The 18,672-nt window shown below is 38.5% G+C and overlaps 1 long non-coding RNA gene across 1 annotated transcript; it reads left to right on the plus strand.

The window, feature by feature from the left end:
* Positions 1–329: 329 nt before the first annotated feature.
* On the plus strand, positions 330–18,511 carry LOC126408195 (uncharacterized). Its single transcript, XR_007571842.1, has 5 exons — positions 330–511; positions 10,672–10,956; positions 11,405–11,503; positions 17,785–17,904; positions 18,401–18,511. It is a non-coding gene; the product is annotated as an uncharacterized LOC126408195 (long non-coding RNA).
* The last annotated feature ends 161 nt before the right edge of the window (positions 18,512–18,672 follow it).

Genomic DNA, 18,672 nt, shown 5'->3' on the forward strand with positions numbered 1-18,672 from the left:
TAACACCTCCCCTTCTTTCCTGTCCTTAACACATGCACGCACGCTAGTTCAATTCACTCGAGTGTCTGCATAGTTTCTGCATTCAACTGGATACAATGATGCACAAGATGAATAAAGTTATCTCTGCGGCTGAATGGGATGTTGCTGGTGGGAGGGAACAGGGAGGTTCCCTATACGCCTGAGCTGAAAGGAGCTCAGCTTTGAGGGCCAGTGCTGCAAGGGTCAGGGCCCAGCTGCTTTTAGGGGTGAAAGGGACACCAGCGGGCTGGACTGACTCAAGGAACCTAACAAAACCAATCGTGTCAAATAAAGACATCCCAGATAGGACGTTGACAGATCCCTTCCCGAAGTTGCTGAACACACTTCACACATTCAAACTTTGCTGCGGTTTGTATCATGTGTCACAGTCAGAGTCCCATTTCACTTGTTAAGAGCCTAATATATAAATCTTTATTTTTGTTTTTGTTATTTTGTTTTGGTTTTGGGGTGTGAAATCAACATTTCTACACAGGTAGGATACATTTTTTTATTTTCATGGTGCCAGGATTTTATGTAAAAGTGATATTTATTGCCTCAAAACCAACTTCTTATTATTTGTTCGTCACTTTCAATCTCTTAAAGATTTGTTTAACACAGATTCAGACCATTATTATCAGATGGATATGATGGTTTTTCATGTGTTGAAGTGTGTTGGTAAAACCACCATGCATTGCTCTTTAAGTAGTTTGTTGATAGGTTTTACTTTCTGGAATTGCTGTGTTGGTGGAGCTGCTATTTGACTGTCGTTTAAAAAAAGAGATATTAGGCCTTCCCTCATTTCAAAGGGTGCAGAAATTCACTAAGTTTGAATTTGTGGGGGGTAAGTAGGATAATAATCAGGCCACATTATAAGGAATTGATGGTTCATTTTCCCTGTCAGCAGTAGCAGAGCTTTGCCCAAAGATGTGTCGACCTGTGCAGATGGGGTTCAAAGCCAATTTCCATGTTAAAAACTCCACACGGTTCAGAAATCCCCTCCGACTGGCTCTCGTTGATCAGAGTGTGCGACAAGCTCGTCTTTTTAAAGCAGGTCTGCACGTGTAAGTAGATGGAAGTGTTCACATGTACAACAAACAGTGTGGCCAGGTTTGAGTGTAGTAATAGTGTTGTTTTCATGCTTAGCCGGAGGCAATGACATAAAGACAAAAGATAGCTCTGGACTGTGCTGTCAGGATGGGAAATATGGCCCTTTATATGTGTCATACAGTAATTACACAAACTGTAAAAAGTAGTCCTTTCCATTTTTATATATATATATATATTTTTTGAGTTGTACTCTCCTCTTCCTTTCATCACATGCGTGTCAAGTGTCGTTACAAAGCTGTAATTCTTGCCAGAAAATCAGTTCAACCATTCATCATCAGCTCACATTTAAATTTTCCTTCAGGCTGTTTTTTTTTTTTTTTCTGTTCCCCCTACATGCCGAGTTTACTCAGAGACAGAGAAATCTGTGAGAAGAATAAAGAGATCACTGGGATGGCGGGAATTTGTTTGATGAGTTATGAGATGAACCTGTCTTTTAAAAAAAAAAAAAAAAAGAGGAGAAAAATACATCTGCCAAGTATCATCCACTGTGTCCAGAGGACCGCGGCGTTTACGTCACTCTTTATCCTGCTGTCGACTGCTGCCTGAATGCTGTGTGTGTTCGCACGCATGCACGGACACATTACTTGTAGTGTGCAACGTGCAGGGAGGGACAGTTTTACTTGTGAGTTCTGCACATAATTACCATGTCCCAGAATTGGCTTTTTTTTCTTTCTCTCTCTCTCTCTCTGTCTTTTTTTTTTAAGTAAAGCCATCTATCTTAATTGCAATCACATATACTTCAAGAAGAGAGGCAACTGGAGAACAGTCTCATTTTTTAGACTTTGTTCTTTGTTCACTGTTATCACACGACTCTGTGTAATGGTGTCTGTGCTATAAGCTGCTAGCCTGCTCCTCTGCGCTGGATATATTATATCCATTGAAATGCCTGCTGGCTGCAGAGTATTAAGTATGGTGAAAACACAATCTTGGTGGGGTCTGTGCGACTAACAATAGATAGAGGCATGATGACTTATTAAACACAGCCAACCGGCAGCATGGCTTTTCTCATTACCTTTTCAATTCCCAGCCTATAAAGCCTATGGGTCTGGTGACAAAACTCTTGCCATGTAATTCTCTCTCAGGCTGCTTTCATCAGCCCGATTTCGTGGAGAAATATGAAGCAGATTTTATCGTACTCTATAAATTCACAAAAGGCCCTCAAGTTGCCCCCATGGAAGACATACCTCATCTCAGCGATGTGCCACCACTATTGCTGATCCCAAGCATTTGATAACAGTACCTCTCCTTTTTAATGATTTGACAGGCGTCAGACATGAGCCCTATAGACACAGCATTTTTTAATACACTTTTCTTTGCTTGTTTACACCAACCTCCAGATGAAAGAACATATCTATCATCTCTTTCTCTCTCAATAAGTGATATATATTAAAACCTACAGCGGCGTCTTCGATTATATCACTTGTGCAGCAGCTCAAGAAGCATTTGGAGTCGTCAAAATAGTGAAACACTTTTAATTCTATAGCTGCAAGTATTTATTTTTTGTAGGAAATTATTTAAAATCTAAGCCATCATGTCTGTTTTGTCAGAGTGCTCCAAAAGTCTTTGTTCCCCTGCAGAAATTGTTTCATTAATACTAAAAACAGGTAAATAATAATAATAACTCGCAGCCGTCAAGTCGCTGGCAAATAACAAAATGACATATTACACAAGCTACAAATTAGTTATTGGCGCAGCAGAAGAAAATAAGCAATAATAAGACAGTTGCTGTCATATATTGTTAGATTTAATGTGTTTGAATTTCTGTTTTACCCAGTTGTGTTCACTTCCCCCTCTCATCTAATTCTCTCATGTGGTTTCTGGCACATTTGCAGTATCCTGGCATACAGCAGGGATTGTTTCCTTTGAAATGTTGTGACTATGGTGTCATTTTAAGAAACTTTCATCATGCATGGGTACCTAATCAATTGAAATTCAGCTGCCTTAGCCCCAAGCTTGGGTGTAACTTAGACCAGCTTTCATCAGCTCAGCCCTTTTAAAAATAGAAATCCTGCTATGATGAAATTTTCAGTTTGAAATGGATATTCGGCTCCTCCGCTGTGTCCTAAGTGTGTTTAAAACTGAGAGCGCTGTAAACAAAACTTTTTTACGCAGAGTTTTTTTTTTTATTATTATTTACTCAATTTACGCGATTAGCACTTTTTGAGGACTTGATTGTCGTGATGGTTAAAATTAGCGGAGATGTTTGTGGTTTATGATATTTCTGTATCCAAACATTAATGCTCCCATGTGTCAGTTAGCAGTTTACAAAGTCTGGTTTTGATCAGAGCATCTTGGGGTAACATCCCCCCCCCACCCCCCACCCCCTCAGTCCTAATTAGATTTCCTACATTATAATGTTTGATAATGCCTTAAGGTTTGGTCCCTTCTATCAAAACATTTCTGCAAATATTCCCCTCCTGTTAACTCTTTGTGGGCCCGCGTTACATAATTATTTCATATTTGCTATCTTCACCTCCATAGGGAAAATATTATCTGCAATAATCATTGTCATCATCATGATTCTCTTCGTGGTCTGTTGGCTCCAAATAAGTAATTTAGTTGTAAAGCAGCTTCATTTATTTTGCCTATTCATTTTTCTTCCTATCATATATCTAAATACAAATCTTCATTTTATAACTGACAGCTTATTACCTCTGAGCACATGCTGATAAATTTAATTCCAATGAGTTAGCTTCCATTTTCGGATCCCATTATCCACTAATGTGGCAGCAGCGTGTGGGAGGAGGAAACTTACAGGACAAGAACTCAGGAAATAAAATGTGTGTCTTTACATATACATATAAATGCTTTTAGATGTTTATTTATAGTATTATTATTGTTATTATTATTATGATGATTTGTTTTATATTTAACATGTCATTTATTAAGAGATTAATTTATTTCTTTAGGTGACAAAAATTTAGATTTTAATTTTAAGACATTTTTTTTTAAAGTGTGCAGGTGTAAAGCATAAAAAGCAGTGATTTTTAAATTTATCGGATAATTTTTTACTGGATTTTTTAACAGAGAGGAGAGTTTTTTATTTTTAAAACCAAATTGCAGCAGTGCACTCCCCAAAATAAAGCAGAGCACTGAGTTTGTGAAGTGAGACTTTTTGTGATGAGAGTGCTTTTTTGGGGGGTTTGCATTTCAGTCCTTTCAGAAACATAGGTCCCTTTACAAACATATACCTTCTAAGAGAGCAGCATTATGCCACAGTTGGGTCTATTTTGGCAAAGTAAGGAAGTAAGTAAACAATTATTATTAGCTTTGATGTTGGCCTGAATAGCACTCAATTAACAATGTGGCTAATGAGCCCATTAAGGATGAAAGTGTTCTCAACAGGTATGAGAGGATACTGCTGTTTTTGGAGTCTCAGTTCTCAGCATTGAATGCAGCATGAATAACGGTGCTCTTTCTCAATCGCTTCAAAGGCCAAACCTCTACAGCCCAGAGAGCAGAGTTAAATAAAGGTTTGCTTGCAAGTGAGAAAAAAAATTAGATAGATAGATAAATATTTTAAGAAATAACAAATATTCTGGAAAAGAAGTAGCAGAGTGAAGTCATGCTAATATTGTGACTGAATAAATCTCTTCTGATGAAAATTTAATCTATTAAAAAGCCTCAAACAGCTCGAGAAAGCCCCAAAATCAATGTGTGTTTTTAAAATTTTAACTAATTTTGCTGTAATTACATTTTAGTTAGAGTAAATATGAGCTCGCCTCAGTCTAATAGTAATTACTCTGCAGTACAAATAGGGCTTGTCTGTTGCAAAGAAAGAAAAGTGAAAGAAAAAGAAGAGTGTGAGGCTTTCTGCAGCCCCAGCGCTTCCTCTGAAGGACTTCCCACTGAAATGCACTGAAAGCCTCACGCGTGGATTATTTCCACATTATTTGCTGCTGGATTCCAAAAGTTCTTGCTCACTAGCAACAACAAATCTCTCCCACTGGCCGTCTTGTTTGTTTTACACGCAGGAAACCTTTTTTTTTCAATCACATTTTACAAAACAAAATCATTTTATTGTAATATAAATTATAATTTCCTCCTCTTAAACTGCAAAAAATGTGACCTTCCAAAAATTATCCTGCATGTTGTGGCAATGTCGTGAGATGTTATTTTAAATATGTGTAATGAGGGCAAATCTTTTTATTCTCCGCTGCCAAGCAATAAATGAACACATTCTGTTAAATATTTAAATCAGCTTTTATTTATACGCAGGTGGAAATTATTTCTAAAAAGAAAAAAACACTGTAGAAAAGGGGCAATATTTAAAAACAGTCACTGTGCACTGAAAAAATGACAATAAGTAAAGCAAATGATACAAGAGTGTGTTGAATGAATTTATCTATTTGTAAAACCTGCTTGTCTGCAGAAGTTTCAGAATGTTATCAGTAGTTTCAGCTCAAGAATAGCTTGAGGTGTTTTGAGTGTAAATCCGTCTAAAGCTGCCAGCACTGACATACACAGCATATGCTAAATACAGATAAGAGTATTTTTAATAGATCTGCAAAAAGTCTCCCCACATAGCTCAATGGATGTGCTTTGAATGTAGTTGATAAGTTGGCTTAAGCTGAATGCTGTATCCCAATGCAACATTGTGCTACTGGGTGAGCCCATCACAAACTAGCCTTCCAGTAAAGACCACTTCCAGGGGAGGGATTATAGAAAAGCCTTCGAGATCAGCTTCATGTCTTACTAGAGTTTCTGATTATAAATAGTGCTATGTTACAGGAAAAAAAAAACTAGGCATTGCCAAGGATCATATGGAAAAAAAATATCTTTAAGCCATTTATTTACCTACAATGTCAAACTAAAAAGAAGGAGTGGTGTGAGGGACATTTTTCTAAATCGCCTTAAAATCGTTTTATTCAATTAAATTCAAAATTCCTTTAGTTTTAATTGATTGCAATGTTTTTTTCTTCATTTAAATAAATTAAAAAGCACCAAAATAGAAATAAAAACTTTATTTTTTAAACAGGAAAAAAGAATCCAGCAGATAAGTTTTATGTCACTGCCATTACACTCACACAGTTACCATGTGGTCAAACTCCTGTGTATTAATTTATTTCCGCGCCCCAAGTCGGCTGAACTCAGGTCGCGCACTTTGCCTCTTATTATTTTAATGTGAGGAGGGAATTCTTTTTTTCCCAGCTGTGTTCCTTTAAAACAATTTGTCTCAGATAGATAGATAGATAGATAGATAGATAGATAGATAGATAGATAGATAGTCTGTCTTTGTTTCTCTTTAGCTCTCCTCAGGTCATCTGATTATGTGGCTGAAGAAATGAGAGGGGCAGATAAGCCTCTTTTATGCTTCCAAGCCACTTAAAGAGCTGAAGCACCAGCTTCTGTTGCTACACTGCGAGGGAAGAAAACAAGTCATTTGTGTACTACAAAATGGCTTCTCCCTAAAAATGTGTCCCCTCAAATCCTTAATATACTATCAGCTTTATCAGCTCTGGTTCGTTTGTAAAAATGTAGTTTAAAAAGTGGGATTCACAGCAGCTGTATGACTTTAAAATGTTGAAAAGTAATATTCGATAATGCTAAATAAGCTTTTTTATTTTACTTTAACTCTTATTTTGATGCTTCAAACTGCTTTCACTGTAATAAAACGCTCTTTCTTTTCATTCTAAAATATGAATATCAGAGTAAATGTTTGTTCATGCAAAATTTTTATTGGCTTGACTTTTGTATGGCACAAAAAAAAAAGAAAAATAGAATCTAAGATTGTATTTTATTCAGTGATATGGAAATGTCCTCAGTTCCTGCTATATGTCACGAGGGCATCTCTTCTCTGCCTTCTTAATAAGGTAGTTCTGCAGGCCTCTACTGTAATATATTTCACCAATAAAGCAATTCCAAAGCCAGCCTGGCCTTTTGACCAGCACTGAGAACGTGGAAAGCAGCAGGCTGCCTTTGCTAACTAGGCTTACTCTCTAATATTAGATACCTGTCCCCTGGCTTTTCAGAGGGGGGCTTAGCAGTTGATATTTTCATTTGGTCCTGCCAAGATGCGACACCCCCGCTTTAATCTTGTGTTTGACGTTAAGCGCTCTGTTCATGAAAAGTCTCGGTGAACTTCAACCTTAGGGTGGTGCTGTCATACAAAAATGATGTGGTGGGGGAGTGAAACTGGCTGCTCTATCCTTGACCTCTCCCATTGGCCTGCCAAAGTCTTTCCCCTGCCCTTCTTAATCAGGTGGGACCCTTCCCTTTTAGAGTGGAAGATGGTATATTCTCAGCATCCAGCTGCGTCTTTTATACTAACTGGCACAGATGTCCGCGGATGAAGACGTAGCAGAGAAATTGTGATGGAAGAGAGCGATGCTGCTGCTGCTGCTGCTGCTGCTGCTGTGTGCTTCTTTTTATTGATGGAAAACCTTCAGAAGTCCGTAAAGAAAACTGCGGATTGTCGAGCATTTAAAAAATTCAAGAATGCACGCTTCTCTTTGATACTTTAATTTCCCCATTAGTGCAAATCTGACATCATTTATTAACAACAAGGATAATTAAATCCAACGTTTGAAAAATATTGTTGCTACAATGGTCTGATATAAAACAGAGTTCACTGTGTTTACTGAGAGGCAATTACCTTTTTTTAACATTTCATCCGAGCTGGACGACATCAGTATACATTTGCAGGTATTAGACATGTTTGGAAAATATCAGGAGGAAGACAAAGTAGGTGTAGACTAATGAATTTCTTATGATGGGTAACTACCCCTTCATTCAGCCGCAGGTATTGTGCTCGGCTTCCATGTTAGTATTTATCGTGATGTTGAGGACAAACAAGCCACTTCTCCGCAATCGTTAAGATGAGTTTCCCTACTGATTGATGTGTGGAATCAATTGCTCCCCATAGCATCCATGTCAGTCTATTACCACACAGCCTGGTAATGATAGGCTGTTCTCCACAAGATTATAGAGCTCTGTCACAAAGCAACAAAGACTTGCTTCCCTGTGTGTGACCTGGTCTGCTATAATTGAGAATAGCTTCATTTTTTACTCTGTAGGTAAACAGAAAAAAAAATGATGATGCTGATGGAAGGATGTCTTTATTATATTTAAAATAGTGATATTTTTTTTACGTTGTAATGTGTTGAATTATTAATATGATTGACTTACTGAATAAAAATTGCTTTTTTTTTTGCACTGCGAGCTGGAAAATATGTATGTATTCTCATACGTTCAAGAGTTTCGCTTGAAACTTCTACATGTGAAACATTTATCACAGAGGTTTGCCTTAAGGGTGATTTAAAAAAACAAAACATTTCAGCAGTCAGGCTCATATTCAAAGCGTATATCTGATCAGAATCGAAGTCAGAGTCCACGCTTTCCAATGCAAACATATTTGAAGTCATCAAAACAACAGGTGTTTGCTCCTCGAAATACCCCTCTGTGTAACTGTCCTTTTTTTTTTGTCATGTGAATACACCACAGCTCTCTTACTGCCAAGCTGACTACCATCCAACCCAGTAAGTGCCAGCAGCATTGCAACTCATTTAGTTTGTGGCCCAGAGATGTACCACACAGCCCTGATCCTGATTACACATGATCAAAGATGGGTTCTTCAACAGTTTGATTACATATTTGAGCTTGAATAAAATCGACATGCCTGTGCTCCTCTGAAAACGACTAATTGAATAGACTTATGAGTTTTATAACGGTTTTAATACAACAATTGGCATTTTCTCCAGGTTGACCTCAATCATTGGAGTAGGACTACAGTATGCACTGCATTTAATTACCTACAGTGGAATTTGATTATCGGAAAATATGGTGCATATCAAGTGATTTACTGCCCTAAGTAATATTATTCTGTATAGTTAGAGTTGGAAAAAGATGACATGGGAACTTCAGTGGAGACAAAAGGCATGAGCTAATGAGACTGGTTAGTGATTCAAATTTATGGAAATTTTATTAATTACAGACACCTATCTTTCATCTGTACCATTTAGTGGTGAAGTAATTAAAACCAACAATGATCGTCCCAGCAGTGGAAAAAGCAAACAAGATCAAAGAAAGCCGAGCAGTCATGAGAAAGTCCCGTATATGCTGAACCGGGCCTGGCCGTGGGCAACGGGGCCTCATTAAAGTCACACTGTGTTGATCATCAATTAACCTGCTTTGTGTTGCATCTGATGTGAAACTTGCGTAACACCACTTTAAGGGTTGGTGCATAATGTTTGGCTGGAGGTGACCAAGACACATCATAAGTGCTGCCTTATGTCACGGAGGGACAGGCTTTGATCGGTTGATTTGAAAGGACGATTGATTGTGGAGTTACCTACAATAAAACACAGTTTTTGTCTAAAATCAGATTTAAGATGTGTCATTAAGACCATAATCTGCTGCTGATCCTCCAAGACTATGTAAAAATGTATAAATAGGAGGCGGAAAATTTAAGTTCTTTGCTTTTTAGCTGATTTTGCTCGTCTCTACTCCATGAAACTAAAAATAAAAGCAAACGATGAGGCAAATTAAATTGTTACAATTTCCAAACTTGAGTTGGCAAAGAACGAACATAGATGTTACTTTTTTTCGCTTTTTTATAGTTAATTAAATTAGTTTCTGATATGATTTCTGAGTGTAATCTTGCACTTAGTGGTGCAAATGAGCTCAAAATGATAATCCTGAATGTTTAGCAAACCTTAAATTTGTCTAATGAGATTTAATTCTTGATATCGCTCTTGCATTTGCTGCATAAACTTCTTTTTGCAGCAGCAAAGTGCGCAAACGTGAACATATTTCTGTTTCTATTGTTGTGTCTATATGACGTTTAAAACTGGTGATGGAGGATCCTTTTGTGTTAAAGTATGTAAACCAAACCATTTTTCTCAACTGAGCACTAAAATGTCAGCGACAGTTCGATTAGTTTGTCAGTGATCAAGATATCTAAGTTGTTTAATTGACTTAAACTCTGACGTGACTCAGATCACACAGAGAAATCTGGCTCCAGAGACGTCACACTCTATGGACAACAAATGGATGGCCAGTCTTAACTTTTATTATGAGCAGTGGAGGTCATATTTAAAATGAGAGATTAGCCGCTCATCACAATATTGGTGGATTATCAACTACCTGCAATGAAAGCAACCCCTGGCTCCGGGTCGATAAGAGTTTGACTGCATTTCGAATTAATTTTCCCCAGCTTAGAGAGCCGGACTCCTATCTTGTTATTGATCACAGCGTTAATCCATAACCAAGCTCATCCTTTCCCCCACGGAACGAGCAGGAAAATATAAAACCATCACTGTGGAGGACTCTTGACCGCGTGTATAAAAACTGGAACAGACTTAGAAGTGATTAGAGTTTATTATTTAAGAATACGTTCCCAGACCATTGTTTCACATGCCAGTGCGTCTCGTATTGATCCGTGTGTGCTTATTGTTCCCTGTTTTTTTTACAATTTTATACCAACATTTATTCTCCTCCTATATTCCTTTGGTCTGGGTTGTGTTTATACATGACGATTGATTGATTTCCCCGACAGCAGGAGCACTTCACACCTCAGCTGCTTTCTCTGTTTGTCTTTTCCAACAGAGGGACCTCCACAGTGGATGAAATTTAGCCCCGACCTCTGACCTTTGGGTTCAGCGTTTGTCTCCAGTCCAGTGACCACAAACAACTCCTGGATTGCTGTAAATGTCAGTGCAGCGGCGTCTCCGCCCTCTCCCCTGTGAACCATAGGGCTGCACTCAACCTGCACTAATAGGACACTTTCATGAGAGCTCCATTATCAGTTAGGCTGTCTTTGATATCTCAGGTTTCCTGCTTATGATGCCACGACAAAACTGAACGACTGTCATCAAACAAACGGCAATAAAGGTCTGTTTTATACACGCTTTCTTCGCTTTTATACTCGCCTTTTTGAGCCTTAAATTTGCTACTTTATGCACTTTATATAGTGCAAAAATATGAATTATTGTAATGATTTACATCTTGTTTTGGACATGTAAGATTACAGATGCAGAGCTTTAAAAGTACTACCTAAAGAGTGCAGGATGAGCTGCTGGAAGTGACCCATTTAGCACACAAAGCAGCTGGTACCATCTATCATAAGGCTCAGTTATAATAGATTGTAATTCATGTTCTGAAGACATTGGTTGTAATGCATCCCATTTTGAAGCACTTTGGCTCGCCCTTCCCCCCACCCATAAACACACACGCTCCCTTTCTCTCCTCGCCGGGCCTCCCGAGGTTGGTGTCTCTGCGTTAGGACTCTATTGTTGCCTACTGCTGGATAATGCCCTTATTAATTGTACCTCTTTGTAAGGTGTCAGCTGTAGCCTCAGATTGAGATGGATGGATCTCTGGAGTCTGCTCCCTGGCCCTCCACAGACGCTCTATCTCTGCACAACACACAGATGCAACAGTGAGTGCTGCCACACTATGACTAAGAGCTGAGATAAAACAGACATGCTTTAATTATTCCCACCAAAAAAGACAAAAAAAGAAACATGTTTCCGAACTGAAAAATCCAATTTCTGTCATTGCTAAGGTGAGCTAGCATGTGATGTGTTTTAATTATCTGGATATCTGAGCGTACAATCCATAGCAGTGATGAAATATCCTTTTTTTTTTTCTTCTTTTTTTTTTTATTGATTATTTTAGTGTGTTGCAGAAATACTGGTTAATTAGGTGGATTGAAGCCTCCGTGAGATCAACAGCATTAACATCAAATCCTTTCCCTCTCATTAAAGGAAACAGAGTCAATTTAATTAATGCATATTAATCCCCACTGATGCTCATTTTAGCTTTAAAAAAAAAAAGGCATGGCAGTGTGGACTTCACATTCATAGGTTTAAAAAAATCAGGTTTGATCACTTTGGGAATCAACATATACAAATTTTGGTAGTATTTGTCATGCTCTTTAGATTAATTAACGTAAATGCAGGTGAGGGCGTCACCTGTAGACATGATGCACATTTTTGGAGTTTGTTTATTAATGTTAGCTGGTTTCAATTAAAGCCAGGCAATAATTCAATAATATATCTGATGTGTAATCCTATCGATGAGATCTTGTGTTTTTCAAAAGTATAAAATAGGAAGAGATGAGTTTAACTTTAAAATGCACCAGTATCAAGACAATGCTGTAGTAATAATATTAATTTTCTTCACATAACCCTCCTCCAGTGTCTGTTTCACTGATATTAACCAGCTTCATTTCTTGTTTGAATGTCCCCCACTGTTCGCTCTCTTCACATGGCTTCATGAATGTCATTGGATGCCACTTTAACCGACCCAATTATCACGATCAGACAGTTAACCAGGGTTGATGAAGTTCTAATAATGAGTTGATCTGACGCCCCTCTGACGACATGTATTGTAATAATTTCGTAGCACAAACCAGCCAGTGGTAACACTTTCATATCTTGCAGGAGCTTTTCAGATGTTTGAGGAAATTCTGGTCATAAAAAAATCAATTGTATTCAATTTTTGAATTTGTATAATCTCGCAAACGTCCAGTGGTGACATGGTTTCAATCTTGTGATCGCTCTTTAGGTTTAAAAACAGTTTTAATGCAGACAAACTACATCACTGCTGTCGCCTTTGTGCTTCTGATCACACTCTTTATTTTACCCCACTCCTTCGTTATTAATTCCAACATTCAAACTTGATATAACAAATTAAAGTTAAATATTTGATTTGCTTTTTATTGTCAGATTTTCTCACGTATCATATCCACATATTTGGGGATTTAGCTGCAAAAGAGAAAAAGTTAAACAAATGATCCAAATAGAACGATCAAATTCCTTAACATATTCTAATTCTGCCAAAGCACTTCATCCGCAGCTCCTCTCTGAAACAATACGGTAACTGCACAGGCAGGAGGAGACTCAAGTAGTAAGGAGGAAGAAGGAGGAAAAAAAAAAAGCACAGACCAGAAAATGGAGATCCACTCCCTTCAGATCCCATTTAGAGAGGCCCTGCACATTTTTAAAGTGTCAATTGTTTTTGTCTCTTGAAGTGTAGATGGAATGTTTGAATTCCAGTATTAACTGTAGTGCCTGCTGAGTTAAATTATGGTCCCTGGGCTGTGGGGTGGGAGTAATCAATAAGAATACACGAGGCAGTGTGTAATGTGTCTGCTCCTAGCAGCAGGGACACTGTCCCCCTTACCCTGTCCCCCAGCAGGTTAGATAAATATGATACTGAAACAGGGCACACTGGATTATATGATATCAATGTAGAATCAGGGAAGTGCTATTACACTCCCCTAGCCCACTGTGAGTACTATTGACAAGGTTGGCTTTGAACACGGTAGTGTATTGCTCTCTCTCTCCCTCTGTGTGTGTGTGTGTGTGTGTGTGTGTGTGTGTGTGTGTGTGTGTGTTGCCTCTCTTTTCTTCTTCTCTCTGCATAATATAAAGCACCACGAGAGGGAAGGGATCTATATTTCACTTAGCTTTGATTAAAATGGCTATTTTATGCCCGCGCCTTGAAGTTGTGTTCATTGCACCCACAAGTTAATCTGTGAAGGGCACGCTGTGATCATAATTTCTAAATTTCCAGATGCTTCTTTGCATAAAGAGCCAATAACATAATGTGGAATCAATATGCGATTGATTTGATTTTTTTAACGCCCTGCGACATAATGCGTATAACATTTTCTGTATTGATAACCAGATCTTTTTTCCTCTCTCTCGTGTTGACCCCCGTCAAATGTCCAGCCAATTAACCGCTGTGCCGATGTTGTTTGTCTGCTGACTAGTTGCTCGTACAGTAACCTCATATCACTGATCTACTCAGACTATTGATTGACCCCCCCTCCCTTGCTATGGTGAAAGGATCAAACCTGGCATGTCTAAAAGGCCATTATCAGCGTCCACTTCAGATAACCTGCCACAACCTGATACAGCCCCTCTCACAGGTCGCAACCTCTCTGCCCTCTCCAGCCATCCACCCCCCCCACCCATCATTATCATTCTTGTGTTAAATGACACACAGGTCAAGAAAACTGCACCGTGTTGATGTCTCACATGTGAATAATCCATGCACCTCCTGCAAAATGTCATGCATCTGGTTTACTGAGCAGCATAAAGACAGTTTAAAGATGCAGCACTTTCTTCCAGTTACATGTAATAAACTGTGGTTGAATTTTCATACATAGAATATTTTGAAAACATGTCAGCTCCTAAATATCACCACAGTTTTCAGAGCGTTCTTTCCATGAAAAAAAAACAAAACGCTTTCATAGCAGACAGACAAATTCAATTACAGGTTTACAGCAGCAACCCCCCAGTCTTCATTTGTACACTTCATTTAGACGTTCAGTCATTCCTTTATTTCAATTAAAACCCTAACAAGTGTGCCGGGGTCTGGATTTGTTGCACTGTTACACTTTCCAAAGTGCATTTTTTTTTTTTTTTTTATTCTGAGAGGAATCTAGATATTAAAGCATTTTTTTTAGGCCAGGTATTAGTGACATCGCAGTTGCTTTCACACAAAAGATTTGGCAGAAGCCAATTTGCATAAGGTCAGAGTCAAGCTCCTGATGGAAGTTGTGCAGCATCCCTGTCTCTTAGCAACACTCTTTCTCTCTTGGTGTCTGTGTTGAATTGACTGGTCCTTGGCACTCATCTTTCACCAAGAAAATTTATAATGAAATGCCACCCGACAGCCTGCATCTATCAGAGACACTCCTCACTTCCCTCTTGGGTTGCAATACTTTTTTTTTTTTTTACACAGGAATTAATAAATCAGCACATTGTTTAATGGCACAGCGGAGGAGAATGTCACCACTATGTGTTCGCTCTCGCTCAGATTTGCAGCGACTTTGGTTTTAGGGGGGATAAACATGTTTATTAAGAATTGTGCCAAGATTAGAGGCAAATTAGCAGGTAATTGGAGACACCTGCAAAACAAAGGGGAGGATGGAGAGGTGGTAGTGTGGAGAGCGATAAAGGAAGAGATTGGGCTTCTGGGCTGGCCTCCACCCATTTATTGGTGGGGGAGGCATTTAAAAAGAGGGGATTTGGTATGTTGAGAAAATGACTTTTGTCCTCTTCCATGGTGACAGCATCCAGATGCTGCCAAGAGATGTTAATAGAGGGTCAAATTTTGGACAATAGTATCCATCACTGCTTTCACAACTGCCTCCATCCTCCAAGCTGAACGCTTTCTCTGCTTTAAAAGAAGAGATGTGCTCCAATTACTGTTTTTGGCAAAGGCAGCCAGCCATAAACTATACTGTAATTATCGCCCTGCTCATGCTTTCTATCATCTTGGTCACCTTGGTCACATGTGGTCTTTACCCGGCACATTTAAACTTTCTTTTGACAGGTCAAACCCATGCACATTTATGTCGCCCACTCCTTTACATCCTCGTCTGTTTCCGTCGCGCATGTCCTCTCTTTCTTCTTCTTCCTCTTCTTCTTCTTCATCGTGCTCGTCATTAACATCCAAGTCATGACAGGTGCTGGGCGGACATTAAACCTGCTGATTTCTGTTTCCAAGTGCGCCGCGTTTCACGACTCATTTCCATGCAGAATCTGGCTCTGAGGAACTCTGCCTGAGGAAATGTTTCTGTCTGTGCATTGGGAATTATTTCAGCTCTCCCTGCTGTTGCAGCCAGATACACATGCACCCTTAAACTGGCTCGTGTCCCCGCAATACTGAAAATGAAGCAACTAATAATATTAAATTATTATTATTATAATAATTATTATTATTATTATTATTATTATTATTATTATTAATATTACTGAATTATATTCATAATAAATTAAAATATTTAAAAATATAAATTTCTTATTTCAGGCTGAGATTTTTTTAAATTCAGGTTGCAGACTTTTAAATGTAATTAGAAAATAATTAAATAAATAAAGGATTTAAAAAAAAATCCCACCTGGACAAATTATTCCGCTCATCATTACGTGCGTAAAACTCATCACATATCCAAACTGACACCTCCGCGTTATGATTATAACCACGCGGTAACTAGTGTGAACTTAATGAGGAAGTGGTGTCTAAATTTATTTATTTATTGCCTTCATGTATAGCTCAAATTGTTATTATTATTTTTATTATTTTATATTTGAAATAGTTGATAAAACACTTCGATAAATCGACGGAATGTCCTTTAAACGTTTTATTAATCTATTGATTTTGTTTTATTTATTTTTAGATATTTCGCACTGTCCACGCGGAACTTTTAGGACCGTGTCACACATGTTTTGCCGCTCAGCATCCCAAGTGAACAAGCAGGGTTTTCTCCTCTCTGCTGTTTTCCGCTGCCAGAGGTCGTCCAGCTCTGACGCGCGGCTTTCCTGACTCCGCCACAACCAAACGACTAATTGTTACCCTTTAATAGCGCCTTAATTTGCCCCCTCGGGCTCGTGCAAAGCTGTGTAAAATAGTCCCCAACACGAATTGTAGTAAATAACCAACCTTTAGTGAAGCTTATTGATTGACGCATGAGACAGAGAGACAGTGGAGGGAAGCACCTGCCTCTATCTGTCCATCTCGGGGATCATGAACGCACCAAGTAGGTCTAATTTCTAAGACGTTCAGCTGGGATATGTCTCAATTGGGGACTGAGATCAGAGGCTGTGATTGTCTATTGGTTTAGATTGGGTTGCTCAGTGCAATTCTGGGGAACTTTTATTGCAATCCACAGATTGTAATGATGGAGAGCCCTCGATGTGGCAGCACTGATTACATCAGCCAGTCTCTGTGTCTACCTTTCATCTAAGGTATTTATTCGTTCTGTGCGCGGTCCGCAAATAGCCACAGCTCCTATACGTCTCTGTCATTGTTCATATAGGGACTGGACTCTCCATTACAGACGGTAAGATTAACAATCTGACACTTTTCACTCCGCTCGTTTATTCGCTCATTAATTGATCTCTGTGCGTAATTAGAAATCAGGCAAAGTTGGCGTTAGAATGTGTCCAGAAGTTTATATTGTGCGTTAAAATGCGTTTCTGGTTTCCTATTGGCTGCTGTGGAGCTTTGTAATTAGAGATAAACCAAGTACACTTTTTTCTAAAGAGCTGGAGGCTCCTCCTCACCCGTTACTGCATGGTGTGTCCATGCAAAGTTACCACTGATGGAAGAAGTATTCAGATACTTTACTTAAGTAAAAATAGCAGTACCACAAGTAAAAGTCCTCCTGTGCTTGAAATGTCACTTAAGTACGCATGTGTTATCAACGGAATGCACTTAAAATATCAGAAAGTTAAAGTACTCATAATTTAGAAAAAACAAACAAACAGTGAATGTTATTTTATTATAGGCTATAATATAGAATTAAATTATTTTTATGGATGCATTAATGTGTAAGAAGTGGCTAGTAGAGCTAATTGTAATTATTTTGTTACTTTTATCCATAATAGTGCATTATATTTTTGTTATTATAACTTTTATATAAATTGTCAATCTGTTAAGTAACTATAGATTTTAAATTAATGTAGTAAAGTTAAAAAAAATGCAATATATCCCTCTGAAATGTGGATCATGTAGCATGGTTGCACTTCAGCACAGTACTTTAGTAAATATACTTAGTTACATTCCAGCACTGCTCTATATAGCCAAAGTTACACTGTAGTTTTCACAGTGTTGTTTATCACCATGTGTATGTAAGCTTATGTGAAATATAATTTGTTGTTTTCTTCTTTCTATTTACTGTTTACACCGGTGTTTTCTTTAAAGGGTTAAAGGGCAGATTCCAGATTTCCGGAGTAACTTACCCGCTGTGGATATTCAGATCCTCAAGAAGAAGTAGAAACAAGACAATGTAAAAATACCCCACTGCAAGTAAAAGTACTTTAGGTGAGTAAAAGTGCAGAAGAACTGTCAGCAAAATGTACAAAAAGTAACTAAAGTAAAAGTATTTATCATGCAGAATAGCCCCTTGAGGAGTGTTACATTACTATCAAATTGTATGATACATTACTGGAGTATTATTTGTGATATATTGTTGGGTAGTTTAATCTAACTGCATTATATTATACATACATGCATGTTTTGTGTGATAAATCTGCATCTGCAAGCAGCTCTCAAATAAATATGGTGAAATAAATGGCATAAAGTAACATGTGATTATATACTAGTGCTTCAAATTGGGCTTTTGTACAGTACCTGAGTAGATCTACTTAGTTACTCTCCACCTCTGCAGCTGACAATAAATCACACTCATGTGTCTGCAGGCTGTGATCACTATCAGCATGTGCTTTCCAGCATGTTCTTATGAGAACCATCTCAGTGACATATGGAGATGCTTCCTCCCACAGCCACACCTGACTGATCCTCTCCTCTCTCTGCACAGATGATATCACACAGCTAACTGTGACAAGATTCCCAAATGGCTCTCCTTTACAGTGAAACATGTCATCTGACCATGTCGCCCCGGCTAGACCCAAATATTGTGCATTGTTGGTAAAGCGAGGTCAGGCAACTTGTGAGTCATGTATTTCAGGCTGTGTTCTCTAATTAAGTATTCATGAAGCAGCAGTGGGAGCAAAGTATAGGTTTACACGACACTGGTGGTTCCGACGGCATCGCCCCCCCCCCACCCTCCCCTCCCCACCAAACCCCCTC

The sequence above is a fragment of the Epinephelus moara genome, chromosome 20 (assembly GCF_006386435.1).
Source record: "Epinephelus moara isolate mb chromosome 20, YSFRI_EMoa_1.0, whole genome shotgun sequence".
Classification (NCBI taxonomy): domain Eukaryota; kingdom Metazoa; phylum Chordata; class Actinopteri; order Perciformes; family Serranidae; genus Epinephelus; species Epinephelus moara.